This window comes from Taeniopygia guttata, chromosome 2 (genome assembly GCF_048771995.1).
Source record: "Taeniopygia guttata chromosome 2, bTaeGut7.mat, whole genome shotgun sequence".
NCBI classification, from domain to species: Eukaryota; Metazoa; Chordata; class Aves; order Passeriformes; family Estrildidae; genus Taeniopygia; species Taeniopygia guttata.
The window spans coordinates 120,534,686-120,548,228 of NC_133026.1; the positions used below are offsets into that span (position 1 = coordinate 120,534,686).

At 40.4% G+C, this 13,543-nt stretch overlaps 1 long non-coding RNA gene across 1 annotated transcript in view; it reads right to left on the reverse strand.

The window, feature by feature from the left end:
* LOC115493917 (uncharacterized) overlaps positions 1 to 5,701 on the reverse strand; it is a 57,589-nt gene extending 51,888 nt beyond the window's left edge. The window contains exon 1 of the long non-coding RNA XR_003958920.4: positions 5,166 to 5,701. This is a non-coding gene — a long non-coding RNA (uncharacterized lncRNA). The remainder of the gene's footprint in view (positions 1 to 5,165) is intronic.
* Between the last annotated feature and the right edge of the window lie 7,842 nt (positions 5,702 to 13,543).

The following is a 13,543-nucleotide window of genomic DNA, read 5'->3' on the forward strand; positions in this document are numbered from 1 at the left end:
AGAGACCATGTCCAATCACATCATCCAGATCAGCTGATGATCCAATTTCTCATCTCAGTAATGGGGATGCCGCTTCTCTGAAGTCTTTAATAGCCTTGAGATGAAAAACTGGCTTAACAGAGCTGCCTGTGGTTTGTTCATTTTCCTGAACAGTGCTACACTGTGCCTGACACTCAGGGTGCCTTGAAGTTAATGAAGAGTATCAATGAAGTAATGATAATTGAAATAGTGATTTAAATTCACTAATTATTCCCAGTACTAGACAGCTATTTTGCTGAATATATGCAAACCAGTATGCAACCAGACAGTGCAAATTATTTTTCCCTTCCTACTATAGCTGTCTTGATGCTGGTGTAACTGTTCAATGATGACTGAACAAGCAGAACCAACAAGCAGTGAACTTACAGCTCTGCTATTGAAATTGTGCCATCTTGTAGGGCCTCAGCTAGAAGATAAGCTTCATGTTCCTTCTATGTCTGCAGAAGAACTGAATTAAAACCAAACAAGTCCTCAAATGGGAGCAGAGTCTGTTTCTGAGCTGGATTTTCGTTGTACAGCACCCTCACAGGGAATTTGGGAAGCTGCAGGCAGGGGATCCACCAGGGAGATGTGTCTGGTCCCAGCCAGGAGCTCCTGCAGGTTGTTCTGTGTATGCTAAGGATATTTTTTTTTTCAGACAGATAAATCTAATGGCAAAAATACCCTCCTGACTCCATTATTTCTAAGAAGGGAAGTTGGGCTTCCACATCCCTCAATGGGACCCCTGAGTGCAGTGATTTCAGGACACCAAAGAGCTTGGATGTTAATTTCCATCTGTAATCTTTCCGGTAGAAGAACTTCTTGGGTTTGGGAACAATGGTGCCCGTTTGCTTAGCTCACCAGATTTGCACCCTGCCCTCTCCCTGTCTCACAGCTCCATCTGTTTCCCTGATTTCCTGCTTGTGTGCTTTTCTGGGCTGGGCCTTAGGTCTGCCCCAGCCATCCCCACTGGGGACAGCTCCTTCAGATGTGTTTTCTCCAGCCCAGCCTCGCTTTGCAGTTTTGGGCTGTTTCCTGACAACTTCCCATCCTTCTCGATCTTGAGGTGTTTTTACAAGTAGGGTGGAGGGAACAGTCTGGTAACAAAACAACAAATCCTTTGTTTCTCAGCTGGAGAGGGCTAAAGTAAAATTATACTGGACAGAAAAAATCTGCATCTCCAAATAGATGCTAAGTGATGACAACAAAGAAACACACATTATTTACTTCTGAGCTCTGTAAGTGAAGTACACTGTACAAAATGAGTATTGAACCAGTCCCATCTTTCCTATCCTAGGGAACTTGCCTCTACTACTGCTCTGCACATCTGGCTGCTTAGTAGGGCCTCCAGTAGTGAAAAAATTGTCAGTGAGGTCTCTCCGTTGTCAAATATAAAACCCCTTCAGCACCCTGTACCTGAAAATCCATTGTGTGTGTGACAACTTTGCGAGCACCCAGGTTTTGTTGCTCATTTTTAATAATTTTTAAAATTGTGGTGTTGGCTGTGTGAATGTAGTCTGTCACGTTTCAATGGAATGGCATCCTTTTAAAAGTTATGCATTTTCTAGCAATCATTTGTTTGCATACATATTTGTCCTGTTAAATAAATAAAAGTAACTATACTCCAAAAACATCAGAGGGGGTTAAAGTACAAAACCATGTGGATTTATTAATTTCAGTATTCATCCTTCTCTTTTTATAATTTATTTTAAGGCACAAGTGGAAAAAATTACTGTTGTTTAGCTGGTTGGTAACAGCTAGTGATATTTTATTTCAGTCTTATCATTATTAATATAGCAGGTAGTCACCATAATGAAATTCATCAATAAATTAAATGTTCCCATCTTATATGCTACAGCTGGAATTTCATTGCAATTTAGCACAACTGAAATGTTCATTTGAGACAAAGTACTGTTAATACCTGAGTTAAACAAAATAATTCTCTTTATGCCTAAGCTCTGAGGTATTATTTGCACTCTTGCTTTAAAGTTGCATGTCCTGAAATAAAAATTCAAAAATGCTGAAGAACTTCAAAGGATTCATAATGCTCAAGTAATCCAACAAGTATTAACAGTCTCTCCTCCCTAAAAAGAGAATAATTACATAACTAATTAATTTGCCATAGTACATAATCTGCTGACATTTAAAATAAGCACCCCTATTGGAGGTTGAAGTAAATATTAAGTTGCATGTAAAACTATAAATAGCAAGAATTCTGATGCCAGGCAGTTTCAAAATACTGTGGAAAATAGATGAGCACTGGCTAGATGAAATAAACTCAAAAGTCTCAGCAACATGACTGTGGAAGCACAGAACTATCAGTGAATGTAACCATGGAGCAGACATGCCCAGTGCCCTCTGGCCATGCTGGCAAGGAGCTCTGGTCAGGAGGTCCTATGAGTGACTAAAGTAAAGGATCTGAAGTTTGGTTTTTATAGCTTTTAGCTTTTTTGTCTCAGCTGGAGGGACTCTCAGCATGAAGTCTCCATTTAAAGGCTGAAGTTGTGTGTGTGATGGGATCTCCCCTTTGACTGCCACAGATAGTAGGGACAGCCCCTCGTAGGATGGAGGCAGAGCAGTTCTCATGTGAGACCTTTTGGGCAAGGATTAAATGTACTTTTTGTTGCTGTCAGAGCTGCAGATCTTAGCTGCTGACAAAGCTGCCCATTGTGCCCCTTCCCTCCATGGAGGTTATGGAACCCTTTGGTTCCTTTGCTTGGATGGGTTTGTTCTGTTAGTGTTCTCTGAGTGCTGGAAGCAGGAGGCTCTTGGCTTAGCTTCAGGGCAGGTGGCATAGCTCACAGTGATTTAGAGTGCCAAGGATGGAAGCTGCAAGCACAGAGCTCCTGAGCGTGGGACACGCTGTGCAAACTCTGGCGCTTCGAGGCGCTGATGCAGTATTGCACCTTGACTACCAATTACTGCAGTTCTGGCACAGTGACATAAAAGCTCACATCTCTCTCCTTTCAGTGAAGTTCAGGTCCCTCTGCAACTGCTGTCTCAAATTTGTTAGCAGAAAGGCTTCTGTTTCTACGTCAAGTATGAACATCCCAAAATCCACCACAGTGCATGGGCTCCTCAGCACAAGAAAGACAGGGAGCTACTGGAGGGGGTCCAGCAGAGGCCAAAAGGAGACTGGAGCATCTCTCTCATGAGAAGAGACTGCAGGAGCTGGGCCTGCTTAGTCTGGAGAAGACTGAGAGAGGATCGCATCACTACATATAAATACCTCAAAGGGGGGTGAGAAGTGGATGGTGTCAGATTCTTGTCAGTGATGCCCAGTGACAGGATGAGGAGCAATGGCCATAAACCAAAACACGAGAAATGTGTTCCACCTCCATGAGGGGGAACCTCTTTACATTGAGGATGGCAGAGCACTGGAACAGGCTGCTCAGGGAGATTGAGGAGTCTTCTAGTCTGGAGACATTCAAAACTGACCTGGACACGTTTATGCGTCACCTGTTTCAGGTAATCCTCCTTGGCAGGAGGGTTAGACTAGATGACCTCTAGATATCCCTTCCAACCCTAAAAATTCTGTGATATGCCCAGAGCCTTGGGTTCTGCAAAGCTTTACTTGAATTTTGCTGAATGTTTAGATGTAGATTTATTAAGGATTTATTTTAGAAAGGTGGTAAAAAAAAAAAAAAAAGATAGATTAATTATATTTCATTGTTTCATCTTGATTGAAAAGAAGATGAAGATTGGCCTGCAAATGTCCCTTTTTCCTGAAAAGACAGTGTTCCTGCATTTGGATGAATGTTTAGTTATTCACTTGTAACAGTAACTCTATAATTAAGCAGATATTAATTACATCCTCAATGCAATTAAATTAATGTAATAAATAACCACCTTTTTATTAGATTCCAAGTAATTATTTATGTGCTTGTGATATTCTGATTTTGTTTATGTGGTATAAAATCTTCCTAAATTTCATGTTCTTCCTCGTGAAAGCAGTAAAGGTGTCAGTGGGACAAGGTAAATAACCTAATGTGTTGGTGTGCCTGAACTTTTCCAGTGGATGGTACTCATTCTGAAGTCATACAATCCTGACACGAATCCTGTCTGTGAAGCCAAAGAGAAACAACATGCAGCATCTTTCTATCTTTAAACAAACAGATATTTAGTAAATATCAGAGATTTACTGATGAGCCAGAGGGAGAAGAAGGAAAGGCTAAGGTTAAGCCTACGATTTCTAAATTTTAAATCACTAATTTGAAAGCAGGATGACAATTTAGACCTTTGAAGTCTCCTGGGCTGAATGGTGTGAATGCTCACTATCGAGCCCTTCTGCTGCCTCCCTTTGGAGCTGTGACAGTGCAGCACATTTTGTACCCATGTCCTGACTGAAATTTGCTTCTCAGCATTAAAAAGAAATATCAGTGTAAACTCTTACATATTCATTAATAAAATGCTACAATTTGGATTGTTGATTCCTATTTGTTTAAAACATCAAAGGGCCAAATTATGTGGATCTCTGAAGAATATGGAAAAACTCAGGTGAGACAGGCAGACCTTAGTATGTCAGGAGGAAATAGGTAGCTCATGTTTCTGGCCTGGCTTTTCTACCTGCATCATTCATCTAAAGTTGCCAGTCAAGATTCTTTCAAAGCAAGTAATTTTGCTTGTAAGAAAGCAAATCAGCTCATAAGCACTCCTCTCCAGCTATACATCAACTTTGTTAATTGCCATTGAATTTCCTACAGTTTATAAAAGATACAGATTAATCACCATTACCACTGACTTAGTATATTAAGTTTCTACCTTATGTGACTTGAGTAATGCAACAAAGGTAGGTTAAAATGGTCTGCCTACTGTAGATCTGCCACAAGCAGCACCTGTGGCTTCCAGAACAAAAGTGTCTTCTATAAGACATACAGACCACTAAGGATTCAAAGGTTGTTCTGGAGTCTGATCTATGCTTGATGTCAATTACCTCTGCTATGGTAAGTTAGCTGGAGTGGCATTAAAAAAAAAAACAAAACAACAGAACACAAAAGGAAAAAGGAAAGGATGGCAGAGAGCAGGGAGCAGACCCTGTTCCTAATTAAAGCAGGTCTATAAACAACAGTGGTATCTCAGGTCTGCAAAATTTGTTCACCTTTTTCATAAATTCTGGAAATAACAGAGCTATTTTCACATTTTCTTACCTTGACTTTTCCCAGATTTTCCTGTGTCTCCACAGCATGCATCCCAGATCCATTTCAGGTCTCCACTGCTGTTATTATTTGGGATAATATTCCAAATGCAATCCTACTCTACTTAAATATCTTAATAAAATTAATATATTGCAAATATATCTGTAACCATCCCCTTGGAATATTTGATGCCCACTGAAATGGGTTCCTGTTTAGTCTCTTGATACAATGGGAAGGTCTAGAAGAATAGGAAATAAAACACTGCCTGCAAACTCATGTCATGCCAGCTATTTCATGCCAAATGTTGTTCTCAAGCACCTGGCAAGCACAATTCATTCATTTTCCAAATGTCAGTGGCCAGCCAGCTCCTCAGGACATTCCCTCCCAACACAGGGACACTTGATAGGCACAATCGGGCAGTTTTGGCTGCCAGCCTTATTCCTGAGTCACGTGCACGAACTGTAAGGATGGAAGCGCCTCTTGTTTCTGTTTTTGTCTTCCAAGCGGCAACTTTTTATGCTCTCCTTCCAATTTATTTTACTCTGCTACGAGCATTTTCACAGTAGTTCAAGAGGGCTTCAACAGAGGCATATCTGGAATACTGAAAATCCCTCTTAGGTGCCTAGATGCAACAGCTGGTTCCTGCTGTGACATTCAAACCACTAATGGCACGCTGCAACCACTGAGCTCTGGGTGGCTGTAGGAGCCAGGCACGTGTGCAGGTCTCCTGTTGGCACCATCATTCACCACTGCCCTCTCCAGGACACAGGGAGTGCTCCAGACCCAGGGCTGCTGGGGCAAGTGGAGGAGTCAGGAGTCCTCTGCCCCAGCCCAGGGAGCTCCAGCTCCCAGCCGTAGGTCACAACACCACTCCTCTGCCCTAAAGCTTGCACCTACAGCTGGCTGGCAGCTGGAATGCCATCCAAAGAGTGAACTGAAAGAAGCCTTGTGTCCACACAGAGGGTGTCCTCAGCAGGGTGTTTGTGTGCAGCCTGTCTTGCTGGCCTAGAGACACAGGCTCAGCCCCTGTGTACATAATAGGGCTGCACACAAATGGGCTTTGAGGTTCTGGGACTCATAAACAGACCAAAAAGCACTTTTCATTTCCATCCAAAATAAATTCAAGTGATGCTTCTTCCTATGCCTGAAAATGAATTTTCTTCAGTGTTTTCAGTCTCTTTCATTTAGTGTGAAGAATGTGAGATGTGTGAACACAAGGGTTTTGAAATGTCAGCCAATTAGCTACTAGTCATAAGGTGAATTGAAAATATTTTTCTTTCTGCTTTTTTTCTTCACAAGATGACATCTCACCTATATGAACACTTAGCAGTCCCTATTCCTGGCAGCCAAAGCCTGTGATTGACATTTTTTATGCTAATCCCTGAAGACCTGCAATTTATGCAACCGAACAACCTGCCTTGATGCTTAAAATAATTAAAAAGGACATTTGTACAAGTGACCAGAAGCATTAATGGTAGACTTTACAGCTGTCTATATCCTCTATGCATCCTGTATTTTCTTACCTGTCTGGCAGCAATGGACTACAGAAGTGCTCAGTCTCCAGGGTAAAGGATGAAGTTCACATGTCTATGCTGAGTCTCTGAAATGTCTCTGCTGCCTTCAGGCTGCTTGATGGGGAGAAATGACCAATTACTGGCAGCAGACAGTAGAACTGCTGTTCCTTGTTGCCTGAGAAGGATGGACACCAGACAAGAAGTGCATGCATGTGTGTGTATGCAAAAACCCCAACAAACTCCAACAACTCCAGCAACAAACCCTGCCATCCAACCCCACCTTCCATGAAAGAAGTGGGGCTTGGATGAAGCCTTAAATCCTCAAAGGTGTGCAGGTGCCCACACAGCCTTTTGAGGACCTGGCACAAAGTAATTGGCACTCAGGTAATCAGAGGAAATTGACTGAAGTCTGGTTTACTAGAAGGGGTCTGTGGCTACAAGTTGTCCTTGGCCCTACATTTGCTCACCTTTAGGGAAGAGCCCATATTTCCTCTCAGCATGGTCAGGCAGGAGACAGGCCAAAAGCTTTGTGGTCAGGAGGCAATGCTGATGCTTTGGAGAGCTGTTATTTGTTTGGAAGGAGGGCTGCATAACTGATGGTGCCTTCCACTGGTTATGTTCTCACCCTGCTCTTGGTGACATTTGCACTAGTATGTAGAAAGAAATAGCACTCTGGATACAATTAAACCCCAATGCAACTGCTAGCTGTGTCAAGGAGCAGTACCTGATTACCAGCACATATGGCCATTGGTGTCAATGGAGCATTATAGTTTACTCTCTCACTGAGTCATCTCCCCTTGAGGAAGTTGCATGAAAATAACATTTAACAAGGGTGATAAGGACTGTAGAGATAAAAGGGAGTGAAGAATCTGTTAGCAATATTTCTGTAGCAAGCAGATGACTGAATGTATTTCCAAATGTTACGTAATTTGTGTGACTCACAACACCACAGTCTATAGAGCATATGCAACATTTGGTACAGCAGCGAATCACTGTAAATACCAACAACATTTCTGTAGTCTGAGATCACTGAAGTTTGAGATGTTCAGAGACATAAACCTGCAGATTTGCATTAAGGTACTTTTCAAATAGCTAATATGATTATGCAGTAGTTAAGTTTTTTGTTTGTTTGCTTTATCCCATCTTTATGAAGAGTGGGAAACTCCCATTGTAAAGTACACTTCTTGGAGAAATTTTTTACACAAGGAGTTATAAAATGCACTGCTACCATGTCTTAATACCTGACTCTTTTCAGTGGAACTCAAGCCAGCCAGCTGTAACAGCAAGCTATTGTTTTTTGCGGATTTCAGACACAGATGTTTCCCTAAACATTTAAAATGGAGGCTTCCTGATAACTTCAATTATTTCTACAATTTAAAAAATGTATCAAAGTCCACTGAATATCTTCAGCTGAGAAAATGACAAAGATGGACACCTGTGATGTTGCTGAACACCTGATGCTTCCTTGCTGTTGTTTTATGTCTTTGTGTCCTAAGCAATTTTTACTGTGCTTCAGTGTGCTGCTCTTGCAGGACTGTCTAAGGCTTCCCAGCCCACTTCCTACCTGTATTCCTTCCTGCACTGCAACCCTGCATTTATGGGCTTTGCCCATTTATTCCCTTTGCTCTTGTGTGCCTTCTGTCAACCCTGACACTCTTCACTCTCCGTGGCTCATGTTTTCTTGTTCCTCCCATCTGCCTTGTCCAAACATCCTCCTACTTTATTCCTGCAGTACATTCTTATTTAAGTTTCTTCTGTAAATAAACAACAACTTATCCTCTTGTCCCCAGTTCCTTCCCACCACACCTCTGTCTAATTTTCACATTCCATAATAATCACCATAGAATGACAGAAAATAGGCCATTAATGGACATTCAGCAATCTTTCAATATGTAATCTTGTTCAGAGTAAATAAATACTCTCATTACCATGGTAATATAATTCAAAGATATTATTCTTACAATTGGAGAATTTTTCTAAATGCTCAACTTGGATTGCAATTTTCATGCAATTTAAGTCCATCTGTTTTTTTCTTAATCCCTGTGGGCCTGGAAAGCAGCTTTCTAGAGCAGCTGTGGATGGTGACTTCTCAGTCTTCTATCCCATTCATATTCCTATCTAACAAATGTCTTCTAGGTCCAGTATTTTCCATTTCCTTAGTATTTTTTCCCTATAAACAATCTCTTCCCCTCCCTTTTAACACATATAGGATCCTCATAGCTTCTCCTTTACCCTTTCTTCCTTTTCCCCATGCTTTCCTCTTTCTTCTGCTTTAGATTTCAACATGTCTATACATTCTTGTTCCTAAAGATTAATTTCCAATCTTTATGACAATGCCTGTTCTGCTGTATATCACTGGTGCAAGTGGAGGCTTGTTGCAGCCTATGCCAGGAATGTATTGTCTTGGAATGGCAGGAATGCATGGAAGCCATCCACTGTGATGTAAATGTCTTTCAATTACCTTCTCTTTGCAGAATGTCTTTTTTAGTCCTAGCCCCTGTGAAATGCTGCTGGTGCTCTTCTGTCTTCACTGTTTCCATGGTAGCCGATCCCATCCTTTAGTGAGTTTCTCGTCAGTGGCCTAAACAAAATCTAGAACTGAGCTGTCATAATTAAATGGAAGGCAGCATTACGATATTTTTGAAGACTTGGTGGTATTACATGATAAAAGTACTTTGCAGCTAAAACTGGGTAAGTAATTAAGCACCATTACATTGAATGATGATGCTTTCTGAGGTATTCTGTGGAACATGTCCTGAATATAGTCAAATTGCTATGTTAAATAAAGCTAATGACACTGTTCCAAAAGTACAGAATGTAATGGTTTAATTAACCCAGAGTTACAGCAGCCTCATTTTAAGTAACTCCCTCTCCCTCCAGCCCCTTCCTTAACAGCAATCCTGGTTCAAGTATTTCACTTATACGCCTTAGGAATCAGATCTAGATTTGGATTCTGACTGAAATCCCAAAATCACAGCCTCTAGCTCCAATGACTGATTCAAAACCCAGATCCAAATGCTTTCAACTTTTGGCACATTTTGTAGGCCAGATTTAACATTTTCATGGACTGCAGTTTTCAGTGTAATATCAGACTTCTCCCTTTCCCAAAATGTCTCTGAATACTAACCATGGGGTGTTCAGAACTTGGGAAATGTTTAAATTTAGATCATTAGATGTAGATGAAGAAGCCTAAATATGATGCCTTGAGAAGGCTGACCTAGAACAGAGGCTAGATGGAGTTAAAGAATAAAGTAGGTATTTATTAAAAGGCCTCAATGGAAACATCTTGGGAAGTACAAGAGCCCAGCCAGCCCTACACCCAAGATGGACCCAAAATGGTCACAAAATGTATGACCGGTCACAAGGTCTCTCACTTTTGTAAGTTTTGGTCCGTTTGCATATTGGAGTTACTTGTCCAATTACAGCTTCAGGTAATGAAGTCCCATCCTTCTTGTTTGCCCCCCTCAGTTCTTTGTTGTTTATACTTTTGGACCTGAAGCTCGTAAGGGTTGTCTTTGGTCTCAAGCTGGAAAAGGATTGTTTTGTCTAACTACTCTGAAGAGAGCTTACTAATACTTGATATGAAGCTCAGAGCTACACACCTAGGCAGCACAGAATCTGAGAAAAATGAAAGTTAGAACTTAAGGCACCAAATACAGGCAGCCATTCTCAAAACTCTTGGTCAGTATCTATGTTTTCTGGTCTAATACAGTGTCTCTGTCAAGCTGCTATTCAGTGAACCAGACTGCAAAGTTGAGAAAGACACATCTCTTTCTCCAATTAATGTATGATCTCAAAGGAATTCAGGTACTGTCATGGATTAACATACCTATTACCGTGAAAGACAACATCTGAAATCCTACTCTTTGACTCTATTCTGTATTTTTTTCCAGTCTTTTTATGCTGAGAAATCTACATAAAAAAGGAGAGCTCAAAGCCCATGGCTTAAAGCCTATGAGTCACCTATCATTTATTGCTCTTAATTAGTATTGAAGGCACTTATGAACATAAAATCTAGTCCTTGTGTAAATGTATGTGACCCAACTTCCACAGAGCTGCCTGATTAATCAGTGTAAGACATGGAGGAAGACATATGTAAGCTCAGGCAGGAGAGCAACCCCAGATTTCCAACACAGGAGGTATTTTATTCTGTCCAACAATCCACATGTATCTATCTCAGGTCCAGAAATCATCCTAATGCACCATCCCAGGAAATCACAATCCTCAGACTTCTTGCGCTTTTGATTTGAGAATCAGCTTCAGCTGCACGGCCAATCTTTTTCTCAATCTTAGTCTGGTTATTTGTAGAGGAGTTCCCAACCCAGCTGATACCAAATTTTTTTCCTACCTATGTCAGCATTACCTTGGTTTCTACGAATTCCAAAGAATTCGTAAATCAGTAATCTCTGTGTACGGCATCACTTTCAGTATTTTTCTTTTCAGTTACCACACACTGTATTTAAATCACTGTCCTGACACTGGAGACAATGAGAATAGATTTGAAATTATAATACAGTTGCATAAACCAGCACTGACAGTACGCAGAGAATGGGCCCATGGAAACTGTGATATGACACATGCAGTTTGCTGTGGGCAAACTGCAGGAGAGATGGGCTGCACAGCCACAGAGAGCTGAAAACACTGAACAAGTGGCCCACAGAAAAGTTTCTGGAGCGAGCAGCTGAAGTCTTGAGGCAATGTCCACATGCAGGGCAAAACTGATTAAGATGAATTTGTCAGAACTGGGAGGTGGGTGGGCACTGGCAGTGAAGGACAGAAGATAATTAGAAGAACAGCGATGGCACAGTGAAAATACCACTGAACCCATTTTCACTGGAGGTAAGGGAAATCCTGTTTTTTTTTCATTACTGAGAAAAACTCAATACCCTGTTGAAGAAATGACATTCAATATACTGCCAGTTTGTACCTAAAATCTTCTAGATAACTAGTCCCAACAGATTGTGAAAAGCATTAGCTGAAGCAAGCACATACTGGTGTAATGAAATTGAGATTATTGGGTTAAAAAAAGCTGTCTATTCCGTGTTCTTCCCCCATCCCCTCTTGGTAGCAAATAAAATGAAGAAACGTGAGAGATTGTTATCAAATTCTGCTACCAGCTTTATTTTTGCTATTGGTTTTCGGGGGGAGGTCAGGAATTTGTTCTGCTCTTACAGTCACGGTCACAACATGAACTGTTCAGATAAAGGAAGTGGCTTTTTTTCCTTCTAGTTTATAGTCACAGACATTATAGACTGTTTTTCTTAAAAATGTTTAGTATGGAAATTGTATTGACCTCCTACAATGGTGGGAGGTGTAATGTTTCTTAGTTTGCAGTTTCTATGTGGAGTAGGGAAAAAACAGAGACAGATACTGTAGATGGCTCAGCTAGAGCATGCTGGCATACACAACTTCTTGCTCAGACGTAACATAATTTATATTTTTGGCTGTTTCTGTGAATATTAAATGAGAGAATGAGAAGGCTACTTAATTTGAAAGGCTTATTTAATCTCCCTTAATTTGATTTGTTTACTGAATTACATTTCCATAGCAGAATGGCCTGTAGAACCGTCTTCCCTGACTAAAGAGTTCAAATGAGCTGTGAGTAAAACCATTCAGATACAATTCACAACCATGTTTTATTAATAACTAAGACTGTTAGTGAGGCTCAGCATGTGCTGAATTGCATCTATGTTATTGTCAGAATCTTTTAATATTGTGTATCTTAACAGAGTATTTAATAAATATGTAATCACAGAACATCATTAAAAGTTATGTAAATAAATATTCAAAGTTTTTAATTTAACTCTCATAAAGAGGTGTTTTCTTCTTTTAAAGTCAGCACTAGGCTGTATTTGTGATTTTTAAAATGCACATTCGTAGCTGAAAGGCAAGTTGTAGCCATGTCTCAAAATTTCTACTTTCGAAGTGAACCCCTCCTTTTGGAAAGCAAACACCAACAATTCCTCTGGAACTCTTCATGTTCCTTATTGCTTTTCTGATGGAAAGGCAAACTAGAAGCTATGACAGATTCCCCTTTTACCTCACCCTTGCTCACTCGCTGTCCGAGTGCACTGTACATATGGTTTAACCGGATAACTGGAGCTGGCCAAGAAGCCAGGCCCCGATCTGAGGGTGACAGAGCTCACTGCTCACTGTGGGCAAACACACAACTGTGCCAGGAGGAACTACTTGGACTGAGAAAAGCTTTCCTTGCTGGAAGTGGGGTGAAATTTTTCATGCTGGAGCAAAAGTTGAAGCATTAAATTGTACTGTGTGTCCATGGGTTTGTTTTATTTAGGCACAACAGATGCGTGGCCACGTAACACCATTTGTTATATTAACCACTGGTAAAATCATCTCAGATTTGAAATTACTTGAAAATTATGAGAACTTTCTTCTTCTATTTCCATGCACATCTTTTGCTCTTTGCGGTTCAGATTTTTATATGCCTGAGTATATCATCACATTCATACACCTTAAGAAGAATTTCATGGACACTTTAGTTTCATTTCTGAACATATAGACTGTGGATCACAAATGTCAGAAAATAATAATTTCACTGAAGTTGACTTTAAAATTTTTTGGTCATTTTTCTTGAGAATGCATTTTCCTCTCCTTACAGACCGAAAGATTTTCTTTAGGGAGCAGGCATTGTGCAGAAAATAAAAATTCTTAAAGGTAAGCTTCATGCTTGTAGAATTACTTTAAAGAACAAGACAGTAATGACTACTTCCTAAAAATATATTTCCATTAAATAGGAACTACTAATAAAAATTGCTCTCCTCTTCAACTAAAGATTAGGATTTCAGTACAGTTGGCTACTAGTATGAATTGGAATCATGGAAAATAAAATTTGCAGCTAATTGAGTAGTTCAT